The sequence below is a fragment of the Lathyrus oleraceus genome, chromosome 3 (genome assembly GCF_024323335.1).
Source record: "Lathyrus oleraceus cultivar Zhongwan6 chromosome 3, CAAS_Psat_ZW6_1.0, whole genome shotgun sequence".
NCBI classification, from domain to species: Eukaryota; Viridiplantae; Streptophyta; class Magnoliopsida; order Fabales; family Fabaceae; genus Lathyrus; species Lathyrus oleraceus.
In genome coordinates, this window is record NC_066581.1 from 155,060,147 (window position 1) to 155,073,376 (window position 13,230).

The 13,230-nt window shown below is 37.2% G+C and overlaps 1 non-coding gene across 1 annotated transcript; it reads left to right on the forward strand.

The window, feature by feature from the left end:
- The first annotated feature begins 12,709 nt into the window (after positions 1-12,709).
- On the forward strand, positions 12,710-12,816 carry LOC127133927 (small nucleolar RNA R71). The gene has a single exon (XR_007807724.1). It is a non-coding gene; the product is annotated as a small nucleolar RNA R71 (small nucleolar RNA).
- Positions 12,817-13,230: the final 414 nt, after the last annotated feature.

A 13,230-nucleotide genomic window follows, 5' to 3' on the forward strand; every position in this document is an offset into this window, starting at 1 on the left:
GACATGCTGTGGAGATGTTTGTATGACTGCATTGTATGTTAGAATATCTAGCTGTACTCTGATGTCTTGGCTGATGTCATGACATACTTGAGTAGTATACTGCAGGTTTAGCTAATACAGGATTTATTGAATGTCAAACTGGATGTTATGACATTCATCCATGTCAGCAGATATTGAGGAATAGAACAGTTGGTGTTCTGCTATAACTCAGTATTTATTTTCAGTTTGTTTATCAAGGAAATAACAGACCTGGCATAAGGCCTACTGTCTGAATGTAAAACTGGATGTTATGACATTCATCATTGACAGCATATATTGAACAATAGGCAGAGTGGTTTTCTGCTACATTTCAGTATGCAGCTCAGTCTGCTTATCAAGAGGATAACAGACCTGATGTAAGGCTCTATGTGTAAATGTCAAATTGGATGTTTTGACATTTATTAATGTACGCTGATACTGAAGTATGGACAGATTGGTTCTGTACAGTACAACAAATTTGTACAGTCTGTTTTCAGGAAAAACAGACTTAGCATATGGTCTATGTTTTGGACGTCAAACTGAATGTTGTGACATTCATTCCTGACAGCGTATGCTAAATTGTAGGTTGTTTAGTTTTTCTGTTTTAGCAATTTTCTCAGGCTATTCTTCAGGAAGTCAACAGCTGAGCTAAAATCCAGGAAACCAACAACTAAGCTACAATTAATGAACCTAACAAATAGCCTATTTGTTAGTAACCTAGTTGTGGAATTTAGGGTAACTCGCTTGACCTTAAATTCAGGAAATACAAGTACAAGGCCCAAGTGCTGCAATATAAAAGGATGGCAATCCTTCTTTCAGAATTTGGGGGTTTTAGGCGTGAAGATTTTGCTTGTCCATTATACTTCACTGTTGTACTTTTGTGTGTCTTGTATTAGACGTATCTTATAAGCCAAGCTATTATCACTGAGATGATTGCATTGGTATAGGGTGTTCATTGAGTTGTAAGTGTTGTGTCACTCTAAGCTTTTAAGCGTGAGTGTTGTGTATCTTGATTAAAGCTGTTAAGCACAATCAAGAGTTGTTTGAAGTGTGACTTCAAAATTGTCTTTAATCTTAATTAAAGGTTGTAATCACTGAGGTGATTGAGGGGGAGTGAGTAGGAACTCTGATCTTAGTGTAAGATTGAAATTGCATTGGGTAGGTATTAAGTGATAGGGTTAAACAGTTGGTTTAAGGTCTGAATTAATACTACTAATAGTGGATTTCCTCCCTGGCTTGGTAGCCCCCAGACGTAGTTCATGTTGGACCGAACTGGGTAAACAATTCCTTGTGTTATTTACTGCACTTACGTTTTAAGTTCTGCATAATTCTTGTCTGCGCAGAATTGGATGTCATAACAACCCGTGTGACATCGAAAGTCTGTTAACTAGAATTTCAGAATTCTTTTACTCGGCTAGTCGAATAATCGTCATTTCTAATCCACTTAAGCACAAACAAATCAAATCCTTTTATAATAAGAAACGAAAAGGAAGATAACTTTGAGTCTTCAATTTTTTCTCCTCGACTATTTGAATACAAGTCAGTTAAACACTCGTCATTTCGTTATAAACTTCTAAACCCCGATTAAATCAAATTATTTTCATAATAAGTTAAATGAAAAGGAAGATGACTTTGAGTTTTTCAACTTCTCTCCCCATTTGTTTGAATACGAGTTCTCTTACTCGGGCAGTCAAACAATTGTCATTTTTTCACAAACATACAACTTAATCAAATCATTGTCATGACAAACTATACGAAAAAGGAGATGGTTTTGAGTTTTCAACTCCTCTTCTCAAATGCTTGGATATGAGTTGTTTTACTCAGTCATTCAAGTACTTGTCGTCATTCTAAAATACGTCAACCATATACAACTTTATTTTCATAAATACTCAGATGAAATAGAAAGCGGTCTAGAGTCTTCTATTCCATGTCCCGATTATTAGGGTACGAGTTGTCTTGCTCGATTATCCGAGTAATCGTCATCCAACCAAATACCTTAATTATTATCAAAGCCTTTCTATAATTAAGGATAAAGTTTTCTATTCCCTTTCTCGATTGTTAGGATACGAGTTGTCTTACTCGATTATCCAAGTAATTGTCATCCAATCAAAACATCCAACATATTAATCCCACTTGTCATCCCCGTGTGACCAAAACTCTTTTCAGAAAGAACACTGTTAATCCTTTCTAATGCACACAAAAAATTAGTGCTTAAGCCTCCGCCGAGAGTAGACAAGCCAGCGTTTAGCCTTTTGAACACGATCTACACAGTCGTTCATAAAAAACACCAACCAACCATAGTTCCCCGAACTACGAATGCTCTGATTTCCTTATTACACCATAAGGATACATAGGCAGGAGATTGTTGTATCTTCGCGAGCACACTAATAAAAAATCTCCCTTTTCCCCTTTCTAAGGTTCCCATCAATTTCTATTTACAATATATTTATAACCCGGAGATAACAAACAACATAAGCTAACACTCAAATCGCAAATTGAACTAAAAGATTCTCGTTGAGTACAACGAACGTGAGGGGTGCTAATACTTTCCTCTCGCGTAATCCACTCCCGAACCCGAATATGGTTGCGACGATCATTATTCCATTTCCAAAAGGTTTTATCGATATTTTCCTATCCCTTTATTGGGATAAATAAAGTTCAGTGGCGACTCTGTTCGAACTAATTTTTTCTGCGACCATTGCGAGGAATCGTATTTTTCAAGATGCGACAAATGGGAGACGAATCAACCCATTTTGATACCATATAGAGATTATGCGAGGAGGATTTCAACTTTCTTTACCAAGGTTGAATTTCATCATATCCCTCGAGATGAGAACCGGATGGCAGATGCTCTTGCAACATTGGCATCAATGATTATTGTGAAATATTGGAATGAGGTTCCCAATTTGACCATGATGCGTCTTGATAGGCCAGCTCATGTGTTTGCTGTTGAAGAGGTCAAAGATGAAAAGCCATGGTATTACAACATCAAATGTTTCCTCCAAAGTCAGATTTACCCGCCTGGGGCATCTTTGAAAGATAAGAACCTTTAAGGAGATTAGATGGCAATTTCTACCTGAACAGTTATGTGCTTTACAAGAGAAACTTCGATATGGTTTTGCTCAGATGCGTGGATAGACACGAAGCAGACCTGTTGATGACTGAAGTCCATGAAGGTTCCTTTGGTGCAAATTCTAATGGACATGCAATGGTGAAGAAGATGTTGAGAGCAGGTTACTATTGGCTGACAATGGAATCTGACTGTTGCAAGTTTGTGAAGAAATGCCACAAGTGTCAAATATATGCAGATAAGATTCATGTTCCTCCGACACTATTGAAAGTCATTTCCTCTCCATGGTCCTTCTCCATGTGGGGAATTGATATGATTGGCATGATTGAGCCCAAAGCTTCAAATGGACATCGTTTCATTTTGGTGGCAATTGATTACTTCACAAAATGGGTTGAAGCGACATCATATACAAATGTGACCAAGCAAGTTGTTGTAAGGTTTATCAAGAATCAGATTATATGCCGTTATGGTGTGCCAAGTAAGATCGTTACTGATAATGGATCGAACTTGAACAATAATATGGTGGAAGCTCTTTGTAAAGACTTCAAGATCGCACATCATAATTCTTCTCCCTACAGATCCAAGATGAATGAGGCTGTTGAAGCTGCGAACAAGAACATCAAGAAGATTATTCAGAAGATGGTTGTGACGTATAAGGATTGGCATGAGATGCTCCCATTTGCTTTGCACGGGTGTCGTACATCCATCCGCACTTCAACAGGGGCAACCCCTTTCTCTCTTGTATATGGTATGGAAGCAGTACTCCCCGTAGAGGTTGAGATTCCTTCATTGCGTGTGCTCATGGAAGCCAAGTTGATTGAGGCTGAATGGTGTCAGACTATGTTTGATCAGTTGAATTTAATTGAAGAGAAGAGATTAACTGCCATGTGTCATGGTCAGTTATATCAGCAAAGGATGAAGAAAGCTTTTGATAAGAAGGTCAGACATCGGGTATTCAGGGAAGGTGACCTTGTGCTCAAGAAGATTTTATCTTTCAAACCAGATTCTAGGGGCAAATGGACTCCTAATTATGAAGGACCATATGTTGTTAAGAGAGCCTTTTCAGGCGGTGCATTGATTCTTACAACTATGGATGGTGAAGAGTTCATTCGTCCTGTGAACGCAGATGCAGTCAAGAAATACTTCGCCTAAAAAAGAAAAGAACATCTCGCTAAGTTGAAAACCCGAAAGGGCGGCTTAGGCAAAAATGAGTGGCTCGGTGGATTGAAAACCCGAAAGGGCGATCCAGGCAAAAGTTAGAGACATAAAATAGAAAGAATTTTCCCAATAAGTTGAGTACCCCGCCTTGGGGCAACTTATGCAAAAATTAGGGATTTTGGCAAGTAAGTGCATCCTGATGATCTTCAATTTTTGGAGAAACTTTGTTGAGCACAAGGGTTGACGTCAATTCATCATCCCTAGTAGCGGCCAAAAGCACAGTGGATATCAAGAGTTGGTAAAAGGATTAGTGGTCAATTGTATTCAATGTAACCCTTTTCCATGTAAATTACCATTTTCAACTTTGTAAAGATCTACTGAGTCTTGTCATTTACAGACTACCATTCTATTAAATAAATTTGAGCTTTTATCCAATTGTTTCCTCTCTTATTTACTTCAGCCAAATAGTTTTAAATTTTATTATGATCATTTTTGAATTTAAATTTTTTAATCAAAATCATTTTCTTAAACATATAAAAGCAATAATTTTAAAGCAATTAAAAATAAATATCAATAACATTTTGAAAAAACAGCAAGTTCTAAAGTGTGGAGCATCAATGGTTCCATCGAGCAGTTAACCCTCAGTTATCCCTAGCCGAGTTTAGTTGATTCAGTTCCCCTGCGGAGTGTTTTAATCCCCAGCGGATCTTGTGGACATTCCCCTACGGAGTTTGTGTTTTCCTCAGCAGGGTTGATGTTTGTTTTAATCTCCGGCAGAGTGAGGATGGTTTTCTCAGTAGACTACTTTGGTTTCCCCACCAGTCGCCATCCGGCTCGTTCCCAGTCAGAGTTTCCTCCTGGTTTCTGAGTAGCTATTTGCATTTATCCTCTGTACGGTTTTCTCCCATTCAATATGGTGTGGACCTAAAATTCCCTGCAGACTCGACAACGTTTCCTTTCCTCAGCAGATCTCCTCCTTCCCCAGCTAAGTTTTGAGCCTGTGGGATACTGATCTCTCTTTTCTCTAACATTTGTCTCCTTATTTTGCGGATTGACTGAGGATTGTACCGATGATTCAAATTTTGCGACACCTTTGTATCCTTTACGACCATTTTGTCAGCATAATCATCATATATACATATACATATACATATACACTCATAATTTCATAATTTCATAATTGCATCATCATATTTACTGATTGAGATCCTTATTTCTGTTATGGCGGTACTTTATCCCCATACAAATCTGGCGTCTGTCCTCCTTCAATTGTAGAGTGTCGCCCCCTTAAGCAGAAAGATTTTAACCTTTCTCCTTTTCCCCACTGAGTTATTCCCTTATGGATGAGTATTGTTTTAGTTTCCTCCCCAGTTGATTATCTGGATGGAATCACTCCCCTTGAGTTATATCCTCATTGGGTTGAGTCTTGATTGACCGTTTCTTTCTAGCTCTTGCCTAGATAGATGCTTTGGATCCCCTAAGAGTTTATTACCCAGTAACTGGTGATATTCTTCTTAGTTTGCAGTTCGTTACTTCTTGCCCAATACCCGGTGTAAGACCCCAATTTTGACCCTAAGATCCCTCATGCAATTTCATCATATGCATATGCATTGGGATCACACCTTGGCATCCTCCTTACCCCTCTTTCATTGGGTTTGTTTTGGGAGAGATCACCAAGCACCATGTGATTGTATCATACTTGTATATTATCATTTTACTAACCAAAATACCAAAAATATGTCTTTGTATTTGCCTAACTTTTTGTAGGCGGGGCATGATCCTCATTAATCTATCAAGTCCACATCTAGGGTTTGAGACCCTCATGGCTAAAAGCACAACCAAGGATTGATTCAAAATGTATCAAAGCATCATATATGAGTCCCATTGATCTCTACATGTTATATTGATCAAGTATTCTTCAAGAGTTTGGAAGTGATTTGCCTTGGAAACCCTAGTTTAACTAGGTATCTTAAGTAACTTCTCCAACAAGGTATCTTATCAATTGATCAAATTTCTCAAGGGGTACTTCCAAATTCATCATCTTGTGCATATATGATCTACCATGATCGTAGAAAGTCAAGAGAATTGAAGGTTAGCAAGTTGGTTGATGGTGGTTGGCCAGATGAATTCATCTGATCAAAACTGGGTCTCCCTAGACCCTATCTCCTACAATTTTCACCATATGAAAATTATTCCAAGAGCACAGTTACTCTAAATGACATTCCAAACAACTTTCATGTTGAGACCTAGAGCTAGTTTTGCTTGGACAATCATCTTCTATGTTGAAACATTATAGGTCATTTTGTCTAAACCCTAATTTGAAAGTCAACTTCCCAAGGACATAACTTGCTCAATTTTTATGAAATGAAAGATTTCCAAGTTTCCCAATCAAATTCAAGATGTCTACTTCAACTTTGATGTTTGGAGTGGAAGGAAATTCAACTTTTATGAGCATGTGATATGAGGATACATTATAGGTCATTTTTTACCTATACCATTGAACAAGTGATTTTTCCAAACTTCAAAAATGCATAACTCTATCATTCTAAATCCAAATAACATGAAATTGGTGACCAATTTGTAGGTATTTGAAATATCTACAACTTTTATGAAGACACTTTTCTCATTTGAAGCTCACATAAAAAGTTAAGTAAGGTGGAATATTGAGATATATGGCTTTACACTTAGAAAAAATTTCAACATGTTGAAATTTCCAAACTTCCACCTCAAAATTCACCAAGATCCAAGCTCCAAATGAAAAAGTGTTCAACATCAAACTTGTTCCCCTTAACCCAAGCTTTCCAAAGAACCCAAGTTCATGCATTTTGGATGAGGTTTGCTAGGGCTGCGCATGGCTTTAATAGAGCTGCATCATTGGAGGAAATCAAATGTACAAACTTCATTTCACATTGCCTTGTCAATCAAGCTTCATTCAGACTTCAACATGATTGATTTTGGGCCTTAATGCATTACCTCATGGGCCTGTACATGCCCATGCACTCGTGCCATTCACATTGCTAAATTTGGTCAAAATTTAAGGTGTGCAAATATCACTCCCTCATGCTATAAATACATGACCTCTGTGCTCAATTAAAAGACACCTTGCGCGCCAGCTTTGCCCCCCAATTCAAACCCTCTCATTCTAAAGGAAAACTTGAGAATTTTCAATTTGAAAGTTGAGTTTGAATCTCAACTATTGGAGATTCAAAAACTCCAGGATCCAAAGCCTTTCACCCTTGCTAATCACTTCCCGCAAGCTTCTCAAGTGTGATTAGATCGTGTTTGAAGCAAGCAACATCAAGTTATGCACAGCATTGAAGGTAATTTTCAAAAAACTTCATCTCTTCGATTCTCACTCAATTCTCATCAATTCTCTTGGATCTTTGGTTGTCTGAAGTCCTACCGATGTAGGCAAGAAGATTGAGTTGCTTAGAGGTCAAATCGAAGCAACTCAGTTGATACACCTCAAAATTCAACTCCTCATATCTTTCTATATATGTGGAGTTAGTTAAAATTGAGGTGATATTCGTGATTTAAACCATTTTATCTTTTAGATCATGTCCTCTTTTGTCATTTATGATGTGGTGATGATTGAACTAGTCCGGCCAGGGTCATCGGAGAAGATGACCGGCCTTTGACTCCGACCATGAGTTGGAAGTGTTCAGAGCCATTAGATGAGTTTTAAATGTTTTAATCTCGTGTGTTGCTTTTAAATACCAAGCCTATGTCGCGTTGATTGCAGTGCACCATGGAATGCGCGCGCTGATCCACTTGATTTGCCACCTCAATTAATGAGGGAGATCAAGTGGTCCACGTTTTTTACAATTTTCTGATTTTTATTTTAATTAGCGTATTTTCATTAATTCATATTAATTTTAATATTGATCCAAAAAAATATGAGAGTTTCACCAAAAAATTTCACATAATTTCCTCTTTCATATTTTGAATTAAAATTATTTTTTGGATCATTATTAATATTTTTCATGATTTAATTGATTTTGTGATTATTTTTAATTGTTTAAAAATACTTTTAACTCTTTAAAAATTCTGAAATTTTTTCTCCAAGGTCCTTTGACCTTGTTTGACCTATGATAAATCTCATGGCCATTTCTTTGGTGTTTTGATGAGGTTTTAGGAATTTGACAAACCATATTTAATTTAAATGTATTATTTTAGTATTTTTAATTTGAATAAATGCCAATTAATTGTGTTGACCTATTGTGATGACTTGTATAAGTTTGACTCTTGTTGTTGGGCCTTGGTCAAGGTTGATTTGACTTGGTCAAGTTAATATCATTGGATTTAGGGGATTGATGGAATGTACATTCCATCTCTCAAAATGAATGAATGATATTAATTTGGTAAAAGTCCTCCTTTGACCAATTTGAGTTTTGATCCATTCCCCTCCCTCTTCATCTATTTCCCATTCTTTATGCATTCATCTCATTTAGCCTGTGATATCTCTAAGTCCTAAGGCTAGTTGATTGCAAAATCAACATAAGTATGGATGAGATTAGGTCACCTCTTTTGCATATTCTTTTTTTGTGTGGTATGTTTCATGAGCATAGTCCATTATACTATGTCTCTAACATGCATTACCACCAAAATTCTATTGCCCCGCCTCAAATAGTTGTGACTTCTACATAAGTCCAATTACGATTGCTTAACATAGCGCTAAATTTTTGACACAAAAGGCATATCATTCTAGTTAGTGAGATTGTAAGTCTCCCCTCTTTCATGGTATTGTGTGGAAACTTAGCCTTTTTTCCTTCCTTTGGAAGATGTCTTGGTTCAAGGATTCATGCTTGTGATAAGTGGGTTGAGTGTTCTCCAAAGAATGACTTAAAATGAAAAGCAAAAACAAAACAATACTAACTTCTAACTCATTAGCAACTAACATTTAATTTCAAGTCCTTTATTTTAATGCACTTTAATTTTTAAGCTCTATTCATTTGCCATTATTCATACCATTCTAATTGTTTATGTTAATGCAATTTTCACTTTGTCCATTTGGACCATATTGTGTGATATACCTTGTTTGTGTATATTTTTGTTTATTTGTGTGGTCTTTGACCATTAATGTACATAATAAGAACAAAAACCCTAAAAAACTTTTGTGTTGACTGTTGACTTGATCTTGGACCAATTGGACTTAGAATCTAGGCAACCTCCCTATGATATAGGACTTGGCCAATGCCAACATTTGTGTAACCAAGTGCTTGAAATTTGAAACTTCATCTGATAAATCATTCAAGATCCCTTTGAGTTCATCTGCAACATGATCATTGTGAAGCTGTTATTTTGAGCCTGTGACTTATGGCATTGTGGAATTCATCTACTACATGGGCAAATTTGGAGAAGATCATGGAGTGGCTAAAGCTTGGATGTGGCGATCTTTATTTGATGTCTTGCTCTTCAAGTTAATATTGTATGCATTGTTTGTTGCTTGATTCTAATATCCAAGGGAATTTGGGGTTTCTATATGGCATTCTTGCCTATTGGATTGCTACCCATCGGTCAGATCTTTTCAACTCTTAACTTTTAATTTTGTGCATAGGATTAGTCTCTTCATCTCCTCCCCATCTCTTTAATTTCAAAATCTCTCCCTCCTTTTAAAAACTTCTTTTTTTAAACTTGTTATTTTTTCTAAATTTTGACCATTTTGCAAACTAGAAACTTTGGCCTTATGCCATTGCATTTTCAAACTTCTTTTCTTAATCAAACTTGTAAATAGACTTAACTATACTTGACCTAAACTTTCAAAAGCCAAAAAAGAACTAACTCATTTAAAGCATTTTTAGGCCTTTGTGTCTTTCAAACTTAATTTTTTTGATAAAAGCAATGCATCCACTTTGAAATTTGTATCACGAACTACGAGGTTTTGATCCCTCATTTTTATGTTGGTACGTAGGCACAAGTCCGAAGGTCTTGTCAAACACAACAATATAATTAATGAATTCTTTTCTCATCCCCTCACTCTATTTGTTTGTAAACATCATTTTTGTACGAAACACATATGCACACAAAAAAGGGCTCCCTAGGAGTACCTAGGACACTTTGGGTGCTAACACATTTCCTCTGTGTAACCAACCCCCTTACTTGTAATCTCTGACATTTTATTAGTTTTGATTTGAAAACTTATTACTTTTGGGTTTTGTTCGTACTTTTTTCCCTTTTCCCTTGGAAATAATAAAAGCGCGGTGGCGACTCTGGTTTTATTGATCTCTAGCTTATCTATAGCTTGATGATCATGAATTTACCGCTACACCCGGCAAAAGTACCCCTGTGTTCCCCATCAGTAAATGTACCTCTTTTTTTACTACATCACTCATGATGGGATTGATTCTCCTCTGGTGTTCTCTAAAGGTTTTGCAACCTTCTTGTAGCATAATATGATGCATACATACATAGGGGCTTATTCCTTTAAGATCTGAGATGTTATAGCCTAGAGTTGTAGGGTATTTTCTTAAGACATGTAGTAATTTCTCGGTTTCTATCTGTCCTAAGTCTGCGTTGACTATTACTGGTCTTTCAAGCTCTGTGTCTAGGAATTCATACCTTAAATCTTTGGGTAATGTTTTAAGTTCTAAGCCAGGTTTCTTTGGGCAAGGCATAGGATTAGGAGTTAGTGTTAAACATTCCCTTAGACTATCATCTACGTATGGCTCACGCAAATTTTCTTCTTCAGATATAGGAGTTGTTGGAATCCTTAGTACTTTAGTATACTTAGATCGTTCCATCTCCATTTCTATAATGCATTCGTCGATGATGTCTAGGAAACAACATGAATCTTCTATAGCTGGTGCCTTTAAGAATTGTGATAGAATAAACTCAACTTTTTCTTCACCAACCTTAACGGTTAGCTTTCCTTTCTTCACATCTATGATAGCTCCAGCAGTGGCCAAAAGGGGTCTTCCTAAAATGATAGGGATGTCGGAATCCTCCTTTATATCCATTATTATAAAGTCGATGGGAATATAAAATTGACCTATACGAACGAGAATGTTCTCTAGCATACCTACTAGAAATTTAACATAACGGTCAGCTAGTTGAAGAGACATTCTCGTCGGTCTTACTTCTCCTAATTTGAGTCTTTCACATATGGCTAAGGGCATTAAACTAACATTGGCTCCTAAGTCGCATAGAGCTTTGTCTATGACAAACTTTTCGATTACGCAAGGTATGGAAAAACTACCTGAATCTTTTAGCTTATGAGGCATGTTATTTTGGATTATAGCGCTACACTCAGCAGTAAGTGTAACAGTCTCATTATCCTCGAGCTTTTTCTTATTGGATAAGATCTCTTTAAGGAACTTAGAATATGAGGTCATTTGTGTAACAACTTCTGTAAAAGGTATAGTGATATTCAGTTGTTTCAGAAGTTCTATGAATTTCTTAAATTGCCCTTCATTTTTAGACTTAGCAAGTCTTTGAGGATAAGGTATAGGTGGTTTGTATGGTGGCGGAGGCACATAAGGTTTTTCTTTCTCTACAACCTCTTCGTTTTTGTCTTCCTCTCCTTTATCCTTTTGTTTTTCTGGTTGACCATCGGTTGTTACCGTTTCAGTTGCTTTACCAGAGTTTCGATACATGGCTGGATTTTGAAGTCTTGGGTCAACTGGTCTATCTAATTTTGTCCCACTTCGTAACGTGATAGCGTTAGCATGGCCTTTTGGATTTGGTTGAGGTTGACCTAGAAATTCTCCAGTTGGGGCTGTTGTTGCTTCTTGTTGTTGGGCTACTTGAGAAATTTGGGTTTCTAACATTTTATTATAGGTAGCCATAACATCAAGCTTACTCGACATTTGTTTCATCATCTCACTCGTGTGAGCATTTTGATTAGCGAAATCTTTATTTTGTTGAACTTGGGCGTTCATGAAGTTTTCCATCATGAGTTCGAGATTTGACTTCCTAGGTGCTTGCGGAGCAGCATGGGCTCCTTTATGATAACCCGGAGGTACAGTAGGTGTTGGGTTTAGTGCAAACAAAGCATTGTTGTTTTTATAAGAAACGTTTGAATGATTTCTCCAGCCAGGATTGTAGGTGTTAGAATATGGGTTTCCTTGGGCATTGTTTACTTGGTCGGTAGGAATACCAGCCAATAATTAACATTCAGTATTAGTGTGCCTAGGGGTTCCGCATAACTCGTAGTTGGGTGCCACAACAGCTACGAGAGTTGTTGGGGTTATGGTTAAGTTCTCAATCTTTTGAGTAAGAGCATTCACTTTAGCATTAACGTGGTCTATGCCATTGACTTCGTACATTCTGGTCTTCGTAGTTGGCTTTTCTGTAGTAGTTCGCTCACCTCCCCATTGGAAATTGTTTTGCGCCATGTTTTCAATGAGTTGATAGGAGTCTTCATAAGTTTTATCCATTAAAGCGCCGCCAGCTGCAGCGTTTAAATTCATCTTAGTGTTGTACAGAAGACCATTATATAAAGTATGGATAATCAACCATTTCTCAAGTCCATGGTGTGGACAAAGTCTCATCATGTCCTTGTATCCCTCCCAAGCGTCGAAAAGAGATTCATTGTCTTTCTGCCTAAATCCGTTGATTTGGGCTCTTAGCATAGCGGTCTTACTTGGTGGGAAATATCGCTCTAAGAAAAATTTCTTCAACTCATCCCATGCAGTGGGAGAGTTGGATGGTAGAGAGTGAAGTTAAGCTCTAGCTCTATCTCTTAAAGAAAAAGGGAAAAGGTGTAGTCTTATTGCTTCGGAGCTGACACTATTCGCTTTTACTGTGTCTGCGTACTGCACAAACACTGATAAATGAAGGCTCAGATCATCTGTAGGACTACTAGAGAACTGGTTTTGTTGTACGACTGACAACAGCGAAGGTTTTAATTTGAATCATTTTGTTCGATGGCAGGGGCAGCAATGTTGTTGTATGGTTCCTCCTGCGAAGGAATAACATAATACTTAAGAGGACGGCTTTGTGGTCCTTCAGCCATAACTAGTTCATATTCTAATTTTGGTTTTAGA